General features: G+C 46.6%; 3 non-coding genes across 3 annotated transcripts; 1 reads left to right on the top strand and 2 right to left on the bottom strand.

Moving 5' to 3' along the window:
- Positions 1-7,888: 7,888 nt before the first annotated feature.
- On the bottom strand, positions 7,889-7,960 carry TRNAW-CCA (transfer RNA tryptophan (anticodon CCA)). The gene has a single exon. It is a non-coding gene; the product is annotated as a tRNA-Trp (tRNA).
- A 431-nt stretch (positions 7,961-8,391) lies between these two features.
- On the top strand, positions 8,392-8,463 carry TRNAD-GUC (transfer RNA aspartic acid (anticodon GUC)). The gene has a single exon. It is a non-coding gene; the product is annotated as a tRNA-Asp (tRNA).
- Positions 8,464-8,594: 131 nt separating this feature from the next.
- On the bottom strand, positions 8,595-8,666 carry TRNAD-GUC (transfer RNA aspartic acid (anticodon GUC)). Its single transcript has one exon. It is a non-coding gene; the product is annotated as a tRNA-Asp (tRNA).
- Positions 8,667-8,986: the final 320 nt, after the last annotated feature.

Below are 8,986 nucleotides of genomic sequence, written 5' to 3' on the forward strand. Positions count from 1 at the left end.
AGCCGGCAATAAACCGCACCGCGATTGGCAGAAAGGAGAACGAAGCGGCCGTACGATTGGCTGCCGGGCGGAGAAGGGGAGAGGCGCGCGAGACCCGCCAACGTTAGTGCTTTGCGCGAGGGATAGTAGCGCAGTTTAAATTCGGCTCAGGCGGGAGAGGCGCGGGGGGCGGCGCTCGCGCGGGGCGGCCTCGGCTGCCGCCGCCGCTCCTTTCCCCTTCCCGGCGAGGAGGGCGCCTCGCAACAGCGCTTCTCCCCTTAACGCTACCGCGGGGCCTCCCCGCGGTAGGGAACCGGCAGGCTGTTTCTCTCTGGCAGGAGAAGGGCCGGGAGCGCCCCGTCGGGGTGGCGGGCCCGGGCCCGTCCTGAGGCGGTTAAGGAGATCACCGACACCTGCGGTGATCCCCGTGACCTGCTGTGACCTCTGCCCCCGCCGCTGCTCCGCAGGCTCCGGCTTCCCTGGCGCGACCAGCTGGTAGAGCTGCCGCGGGCTTTTCTTCCGTTTGCTGAGGCACCGCCTCTCAGATACACTTAGATTCTGAGTTCTTCCCGGGTAACCGAATTGCTGCTACCGCCAGCCAACGCTTAACTTACATAATGTGTTAGCTGTCGCACCTCAGAAGAAATCCAACCGGGAAATTGGTAGTTAATCTGTTAGTGTAACTGCTGCCGTTCTGATGACTTATATGTTTTTTAAAAAAAAATCACTTCTATACTATTGCAAAATTTGAGAGGCACGTAGTCTCTTTATTGAGCTGACTTCAAAAATTTCACAAGTGTGTCCCTGCTGGGGAAGTAGGATGGAGTTTAAAACTGCATGGTCTTAAACAAGTGAGTTAAATCTTTCTGTTCACACGCTGCTTGCTGGGAACTTATGATGCTATACGTTTTCCTGTATTTTATGATGGGAACAGTTTAATATTTACATCTGACTATATGTCCTTCTGACAACTGTGTTGCAGTATCAGAAGAATTGAGATGTGAATATTTTCATTTGCCCATCAGTCATGGACCATGAAACAGGATTGCTAGTGTTTGTGCCCACTACCCTTCATATTCCAAAAGAAGTTTTCTCTGTTTGGGTTTGCTCCATCAAAACTATGGTGGCTGTCATTCCTGTTTAGCCATTACCACAGTATCAGCTAGATGAAGGTGCTGAGGGTTATTTTTGTGGAAGGTAATTTTGAGGCAAATCATTGACCCACTGGCAAGAAGCCTGACGTTTCCAACCGAGGAACTGGCATGATGCAACAAAGTAATTAATACATAGGAGCAGCTTAGCTCAGGGAATTTAATTTACCTTGTAGTGCAAGTAGTGATATGAGGTGGCCATCACCTGCAGTTCATTGTAATTTGTACCTGAAAGTATTCAGTTCTTGGTAGCGTATATACTTCACCTCTTCAGTTTGCTAGACAAGAGTGAACGGTGGGTAGAAACATCTTCCTTCCATTCACAGCATACGCATACAAAGCAAGTATTCATATACCTTTGTGGGTTAACTACCATCACTTTCAAGCCTGAATAGAACAAATTAGATGGTTCTATTTATTTTTCAGAATATCTTACCTAAAGCTTTTCCTGGAACATGGGTATCACAAGTGTTTTGGCAATGCTTAAAGGAAACTGAATTCCTCACAAAGTTTGGTAGTAATAATTTAAAGTGTAGATAGTATGTTTCCCCTTGAAAAGCCTTTAGGTGCCTTGGAAAATAGATCTTTCCCCCACCTTTAAAAATTTACATCTTATTTGGATATAAAACCTGTTGCAGACTGACACAGAATACTTCAGAAAGGCAGAGGCAGAGAGATTCTTCAGCTATTGTAGTAATGTAAAATATAACAACCTCAATTTGTATCGTCTAAAATGTTTCAAAGCAGTGTAAGGGGGAACTGAGTCCCAGAAATTTTAACCTAACAGTGGAAATACGATCTAGAAAGTTGGTGCAGACACCGTCTAACATCCTCATGGACAATAGTGATACTCTAGGTGTGAAGCTTGTTTTTGACGCAGCTTCTTAGAGGAGTGCAACTGCCATTTGCAACTCATCGTACTGTTCAGAATATGCCACATAGTTGGTGCTCGCTTTTCTTGTGAGTGACCCTTAGGAGTGGAAGGAGCGAAAACTGTTGAGCTCAAAGTCAGTTTACACCTTTCAGTCCAAGTACATTGGTGGTAAGTCTGGTTTTAATGCATTAAGCGTAGCGTAAAAATGCAACATCCACATGATATGAAGTATTAAATCACTACAGTTATGCTCCCAGTTCAGCTTTGGTCAAAACAAATAGATGGGTTAACTGGCTTTACTCTGGATATGTATTTTTTGTCTTTTTCCTATCAGGGAAAACTGGCATAGAAGCATAAAGACAGGAGAAACTCAGCACTGTACGTTTTGGCTACTTGTTCAAAATCCAGTATAGTAGTTGTGGAGCCACAGCCTCAGATTAATATTACTTATAGTTCATATTTACAGTCCATTCATGTTTTGAAAGTTATTTCCCCAACAATAGAAATATGAATTATCTTTCATTAATTATTTTCTCTTTTACATTGTTACACTGATTTAACTCCCTTGCATGGACATTAGACTCTCGTTGGCTTACCTTTAGCCACTTCCAAAGTGACAAAAGCTAAAAAACCATCATATAACACTCTTGCATGACTCTATTTCAAAGCAGTAGACTTCTCTGGGAAGCCAAGTCCGTAAAAAATGCTTGGCACAAAACTGTCCTTTATTTCCCTGCTTCTACATTTTTTGTGGGAATACAACGGAAGACTGGTGAGGAGGATTGTAAACACGCTCAAGTGTCTTGCAGCTGGGGTGTCAAAAACACATACTAACTGTTGTTTAGCTTTGTGTGCTTGACGGGTAGAACGTCTGAATTTAGATAACATAAGCCTGTCATAGACACAGAGGCACCTTATTGAACATCCTTGAGATTCCTGCCCTGCTGTGGGAAAGATCCACAGTATCAAACTACACCTGTGAAAATCCCTGATATATACAGGTGAAAGCAGCAGGTTCGAATTCTTTTCTTTCTTCTACTCTTTCTGGCTAGCAAGGACCGAGTTCCGTGGTGCTTCTGTCTTCACGTGCCTCTGCCCGGGTGCTGCTGCAGAGATCCCCGGGTGGCAAGGTAACAATTAATTTACTCTCTGCATTTCACATGTGGTTTTGTGGTTGTTCCTGCATCCTGCCTGTGTCAGCTCAAGCACTTTTCATTACTGCTCCTTGATAAAAACACCTGTTGTCCAGGCAAGGTAAAGACGGAAAGTAATGCAAGAAAGTGCCAAAATGTTCAAATACATAATGATTAACACTGGAGCCTGCAATTATCACCACAATTAGACCTTAATACAGCTGAGGATCTGCACCTTGTTTGTTTGTTTTGTTTGAAGGAAAGCTTGCATTTTGTAGCATAAGGCAGCAGTCAAAGGGGATAAGGGAAAGAGTATATTATCAGTGAGCTCAAAAGATCCTTCTAATGTTTTTAGAAGAAAAAAACAAAAAAACAAAAAACAGCAAAACATGAGGTAATCTATATGCCTGTTAGATGATTTGTGTCTTAAAGGTTGGAGTACAAAACTGGTGTTTTGCCATGCCTTCTGTGAAGCATTCCAGTACTTAAATGTTCATCCCTAACAGCAAGGTTTTCAAAGACCAGAATACCTGCCTCTACCTGAGAAACAGGTAGACACATTTTACCTCTTCTCAATATAAACGGTGACAAAAGGAAAGTTTAGGAAAAAAGTGCAAATGGTATGAGATTATGGCCATTTTCAGTGCTGAAAAAACTGCTGTAAGCTTGCCTAAAAATGTGAAATATGCTGAAAGTAGAAGCCAAAAATCCTTCCTTTGTAGGACCCTCCCAAATGTCTGGAATTTGTTAGCTTTCCTGAGCGTGAGAAAGAGATTTTCATACAGTCTTCTTTGACATGAAAACACTGAATGCCACCTAAACTATCTCAGATTTCTAGCTTTGAGTTTCACCAGGTTTATGATTCCTAACCTCTAATGCCACCCATAAAAATAAGGCAGGCAGTTTAGGTTGTGCTACACCGAAAAAATGAATTTTCTATAGCTACGTGTTCAAAAAAGTATCCTAAATTCAGTGGAGGGTTGGATAACATTTAATCAATAATGAAGTACAGATGTATAACTTGCATTCCCATGTAACGTTTGCGTCATAATACATAATAACACTGTGAAGGCTATAAATCCATTCATGGCAAAGGCATTTAAGGAAGTGTTACAGATGTGTCCTTGCATTAGCCTGAGCTGATATGGAAATCTTCTTAGCTAAAGGCAATGTAAAAAAACTATATGAAGTATTAATTCAGTTTTGGTGCACAGCTAGTTTCACAATGAAAATAATACTCTCTCTGAAAAAAGCAATTGAAACCAGAAAGCATTACTATAAATAAAATAAGCAGTTGCCTAATAATTATGACACAGTGTAGCTGTACTTTCTAGAATCACTCATTTCTTCTCCATGTTCTTGATTAATATAGAAAAATTAGGTGGCTTTTTAATAACTCTGACTCTCTTATCAGAAAAGTCTCTTTTAAAGCATAATCCAAGTTGAAGTGGCAAAGTGGTAAGAAAAAAGCATGCCTTACTATAATGGAGTATATAGCTTCTAGAGCAGTTCTCTTACATCTCCTGCCAAATTTGCCAGTGGATGTAGTTTTACCAGGGGAAGAGGCCAGGCGAATGTGCTCACCTTGGCACCTGCTGGGATGAATGCTGCTGTGTCTGTCGCCCAGCGTGGTGACAGGTGGGTGGTTGCCTTTGCTGTGAGTACAGGGGTGCCCAGCGCTGTGGGTGGTCTACACGACTGTTCCTGGGCAGGGAAAGAAATGTCTACAACTGAGTGGTGTAACTTAATACTTCTTACTGCTGACACTGTGATAGACAAAGACCTGTACCAACAAGGATTCAAACCAGAAGTATCCACTCCTGCTTAGGTACACTAACAGAAATGAAAAGGACAGTTTACAGGGCAGTTTCCCACACGGAATAATTTCCAAACAAGAATTATTTCAATATCTATTTTCATCATACACAGAGATAGTGCAGCAGCTATATTTACCATATGTAAGCTATTACTTCAGCTCCAAGATTTTTGAACCTTACGTGGATTTAAGTTACTGTCTATATTTAGCTAGTTACAATTTTGTAAGTAAAAACATCTGTGTTAAAAGATCAGTCGGGTTACAAAACAAAGCATTTAAAAGTTAGAAAGGGACACAAGCACAGATGTACACACACTGTAGAAATGCTGGTGAGAGACAAATACGCACCAGCGTACTTGAGTGCCTCGGAATTAATAGAGTCAACTTGACAAAACAGCTGTGGGATTAAAGAGTATTCTCTTATCCCCCTTTTACTGATAGGGAATTGAGAGAGAGAGTTTGCACATAGCTAAGGCACATTTAATTCTTTCACTTAGTTTTGAATCAGCACTAGATTATTTTGATTTAGTGACAGTAGACTCTCCCTCCAAAGAACAACTGACAAAAAATTTAGCTGAACCATTGGTAGTTGTGGTTGTTGTTAAAAGGGATGATCCTGCTCTCTATCCTGTCCCAGGCCATGCGCTCCTGACACTTTTCTTGTGTCGGATCTAGTCGTTGTGTCACCAGATCTGCATGCTGAGCCAGCAGCTGCTGCTGCACAATTGCAAGATGTGATCCAAGTGGAGTGGGGGAAACACACAGGCAGGGATGGACAGGGCAGAGCAAGACTGACTGTTTTGTGACAACCTGCACCCACATTATTGCATTCGGTATATTAGCGTGAAACCACACCCTGAAAACTTCAACTCCTATTAATGGATACTCTCTACTGTCATTAGCTGACCCCCTTACTGCAAGCCAGAGGTATTGTGTGGCAACAATCTGGAACTCTTAGAGCAGCGCACCTGCTTTGGCAGCGGTACAGGAATGCAAGCAGATTGCTGCCACATCTGACATCCATCTATCTGAGGAATGGTAAAGCAGAGACAGACCTAAGATATTTTGTGGGACAGATTACGCATCCAATAAAAAATGCATCTATCTAACAGATTATGCACACAAAAAAATAAAACAAAACAAAAAAAAAACCCCAAACAAAACAAACCTAACCAAATAAATGGAAGTCCAGTGAGCATAGCATGTGAGGCAGTCCTCTTCTATTCAGACCTGGTAAAACATGAGTCAGCTGAAATACTGTCACCAGTTCTGGGCATGTAAAAATGCAACTCATTTGGAAAGACCCCAGAGGCAAGTGATACAAATAATCAGAAGCCCAGCAAACATGGTCTGTTGCTCTGAAACAGCTATGGAGAGCATAACACATTTCAAATATGTAAGCAGTACCTATAAAAAGGAAGGGAATAAACTGTTCTCCAGTGCAATAACACGAGGGCTGGATTTAAGTTACTGCAAAAGAGACATCAGGGTTAAACCACATATAGTTGCTTCCTAACAGTAAGGATAGCAAAGCACTGGAACAGAGCACTTAAGACGCATGCAGAATTTCTCGATTTGAAAGGTTTTAAGGGTATATGGAACAAATATTAGCCTGTAAACCCAAAGTATTTATCTTAAAAAACTCCACATAATTTGATGACTCTGCTGAGTCTGGTTTCTAAGATTTCTGTATTATTTTAATTTTCTGCCATGGTTTACAACACTAATAATCAGTTCTTACAAACTTATGAATTGTATCTGGCATGTTTCTCTCTGTCCCTCAGATTCAGGCCTTTGACCAATAATTCTGTTTCTCTCCTAATTAAATGTCATTAAGTGTCAAACTTTCCAGTCCATTCAAATAAAGTATTACTTCTAGGATTCGTTATCTCACATCTAGATCAAAATTAAGTACTTTGTGTGCCTTTCTGCCTCTGGCACCTCAGTGTGTTGAAAATGGCTACTCTGAGAAAACTTCTGTGCTACAGGCTAAACCCTCTGAAGCACCTCCCTTGCACCCCAGTCCCCTCTCCCTCCCCGCCAGGGTTTTGTTTGCCTTCAGGGCTCCTAACCCAGCATCTGTCTCAGCACTTTGGCTCATCCCGACCGCTTGCTTCCCTTGCCCTGACTTCCACTCCTTTTCATTTGAGCTTCTGTGCTAAAAACAGGGTCTCCCTGACATTTTTTGAGCCTCTGTCCCACTTAAAATCATACCTCTTCCTGACTTTTTCTCATCATTTCCACACAGTGGGTAGTCTTTGTAAAACTTGAAGTAGGTCTTTGATACGTTCTTGCGTGACTTTAGAAAGTCCTGAATACACAAACACCATAAACAAACACATGTCTGTTTTATCCAACGGGATCTTTATGGTTACATTGATAACTGCAGCAACAGTGCACCATCACTCCCATTGTGATGCAGCTACCGGTGCACGTGCAAGATGTGATCCAAGTGGAATGGGGGAAACACGCCTTAAAAACTTTTTTTTTTTTTAATTTAAATTAATTAACAATTAAAACAAACGGGGAAAAATGCCTCTCCGGGTACGGTGGAGTGTGCTGGAGGCAGTGGTGGTGCCAACGGCGGGAAAGAAGAGCAGCGTCCTCGTTTCCCTTCCCCTTGTGGCACCGTTTCGTCCTGGCACTTCCCTCAAACTGCTGCTGGCGAAATTTGAAAGCCAGATGCTTTCCGCAGGCCTGTTTCTCGTGTTTCTCTCCGCTGGCTGCCGCGTCGGTGCCGCTGCTCAGACGGTCTCCTTCTATAATTCTGCTTTCCTTTCGGGCTCAAGCAAAAAGAGGAGACCCTTAGCTCTAGGGAAAACAACAAAAAAAAAAAAGACTCACACAAAAGAAATTAACGTCTCTCCCTTTCCTCCGTGACAAAGCCGGTGAAGATAAAGAGCGGAAACAGAAAGGAAAAAGCGCAAAACAGTCATGACCCCGACGTGATTCGAACACGCAGCCTTCTGATCTGGAGTCAGACGCGCTACCGTTGCGCCACGAGGTCCTGCTAGGCACCCGCATCCCGCGCTTTAGAACTCGCGCGCCACGCGCGCGGCGGGGCCGGGGCGGGCGGCGGGGCCGGGGCGGGCGGCGGGGCCGGGGCGGGCGGCGGGGCCGGGGCCGCACCGCGCGGGCGAGGGCGCCTCCCGCCCGCCACGGACACCGTGGCCCCGCGCCGGTCCCTCTCCGACGCTGCCTCGTTTCCCGCCTTCCCGCGCGAGTACGCCAGCTGTCCCCGCACCCGCTACGGGCCCCCAGCGGCGAGGGCCTCCCGCCCTCCGCGGCGCCGCGCTCGCCTCCCGCCACATCGCCGCCGTACGCCGCCCGGAAGGTCACGGGTCCCGCCGCGGCCCCGGGCAGCGCCGCCCGCCGGCGCGGAGCGGCCTGTGCCTGGGAGCCTAAAGGCAGCCGCGGGAGGTCGCTCTGCCAGGCGGTTCCTCGTTAGTATAGTGGTGAGTATCCCCGCCTGTCACGCGGGAGACCGGGGTTCGATTCCCCGACGGGGAGGCGGCGCTTTGCTTTTCCTCCCCCGTGCGGCGGCAGGGCGGGGCGGCCGCCGCCCAGGTTTTATTGCCGCCCCGGGGAACAAGGGCGGGGCCTCACGCAGAGGAACCAAAAAATGGTGCGCGGGCGCGCCTCTCCCCGTCGGGGAATCGAACCCCGGTCTCCCGCGTGACAGGCGGGGATACTCACCACTATACTAACGAGGAGCCGCCGGCGCGGGGCCGCTGCGGGGAGAGGCCGGGTCCGCCCGTGCGCTGCGCGGAGCCCGCGGGGGGCACCGCACCCCCGCGCCCTCGTTCCCGCCTCCCCTGGCCCCGGGAAGGCTGCGCCTGGGCGGGAGCGCCGGGGCGGCCCGGTGCGCCACCGCACTGCTGCGCGCGGCGGCGGGCAGGGGCTGCGGCGGTCGGCGCTGGTGTCCCACCGCGCGGGGCGGCGGCGGGCAGGCTGCCCGCATCGCTCCGGCGTCTCTGGGTGCCTCTGGCCCCCGCGCGTCGGCCTGCGGAGAGGCAGGTGCTGTGCCCCCCCC

This window comes from Athene noctua, chromosome 3 (assembly GCF_965140245.1).
Source record: "Athene noctua chromosome 3, bAthNoc1.hap1.1, whole genome shotgun sequence".
Lineage (NCBI taxonomy): Eukaryota > Metazoa > Chordata > Aves > Strigiformes > Strigidae > Athene > Athene noctua.